The 1,362-nt window shown below is 37.0% G+C and overlaps 1 non-coding gene across 1 annotated transcript; it reads left to right on the top strand.

Moving 5' to 3' along the window:
* The first annotated feature begins 444 nt into the window (after positions 1-444).
* On the top strand, positions 445-517 carry TRNAC-ACA. The gene has a single exon. It is a non-coding gene; the product is annotated as a tRNA-Cys (tRNA).
* The last annotated feature ends 845 nt before the right edge of the window (positions 518-1,362 follow it).

The following is a 1,362-nucleotide window of genomic DNA, read 5'->3' as shown; positions in this document are numbered from 1 at the left end:
CTAGGTGAGTGATCACACCTTTGTGATTGCACACACCACATACATATATACATACATACGTATGGAGAATTTTTAGAAATTTTCAAAAATAAAATTATCCACAGTGAATTTGCCTGTGCACTGTTTGGAGCCCAAACACTTAAAGTTTCTTTGAAGAAGAGAGGTGAAACTTTCTTATTTGTCAGCATGAAGAAAAGTATATCTTCCTTATTAATTACAGTAAAAATTATAAATAAAATGGTTATAAATTTAACAGAGATACATTAAGTGAACACTATATTACATGGAGATAGGTATTATTCCAATAATGCTGTTTACCTTAATATTGGTTATTTTCATATTCTTTTCCATTATGATTTATTACAAGATATTGAATATAGTCATCTCTGCTATACAGTAGGTTCTTGTTGTTTTATCTATTTACTTATAGTAGTACGTAGGACTTCCCTGGTGGCTCAGATGGTAAAGCGTCTGTCTACAATGCAGGAGACCCAGGTTCGATCCCTGGGTCAGGAAGATCCCCTGGAGAAGGAAATGGCAATCCACTCCAGTACTGTCACCTGGAAAATCCCATGGACAGAGGAGCCTTGTAGGCTACAGTCCATGGGGTCTCAAAGAGTCGGACATGACTAAGCAACTTCACTTTTCACTTTCAGTATGTATCTGCTAATACCAAACTTGTAACCTGTCCCTTCCCAATCTTGTCCCCCTTGGCAACCACAGCTCTGTTCTCTGTCTGTGAGTCTGTTTCTGTTTTAAATAAGTTCATTTGTATCATATTTTGTGTCATATTTTAGATTCCACATTTAAGTGATATCATAATGGATTTCTGTTTTTCTTTCTGACTTAGCTCACTTAGTATAATTTCTAACTCCATCTGTGCTTCTGACAATGGCATTATTTCATTCTTTTTTATGACTAATATTCCATTGTATACATATACCACATCTCTTTTATCCATTCTCATGCTGATAGACAGGTTGCTTCCATGTCTTGGCTGTTGTACTGCTTCCATGTCAGCTATTGCTGCTGTGGACATAAGAGTGCAGGTATGTCTTTGAGTGATAGTTTTGTCTCAGTATATACCCAGTAGTGGGTTGCTAGATCCTATGGCAACTGTTATTTCTAGTTTTTTGAGGAACCTCATACTGTTCTCCTTAGTAGTTGTATCAGTTTACCTTTCCACCAACAGTGTCGAAGGGTTCTCTTTACTGTACACCTTCTCTGGTATTTATTTGTAGACCTTTTAATGATGGCCATTCTGACCAGTGTGAGATGGTACCTCACTGTAGTTTTGCTTTGCATTTCTCTGATAATTAGTGAAGTTGAGCATCTTTTCACTTGCCTACTGGCCAACTCCAA

Source organism: Oryx dammah, unplaced genomic scaffold (assembly GCF_014754425.2).
Source record: "Oryx dammah isolate SB20612 unplaced genomic scaffold, SCBI_Odam_1.1 HiC_scaffold_5, whole genome shotgun sequence".
Lineage (NCBI taxonomy): Eukaryota > Metazoa > Chordata > Mammalia > Artiodactyla > Bovidae > Oryx > Oryx dammah.
Note: the sequence above shows the minus strand (reverse complement) of the source record. Positions and strands in the feature narration are given on the sequence as shown.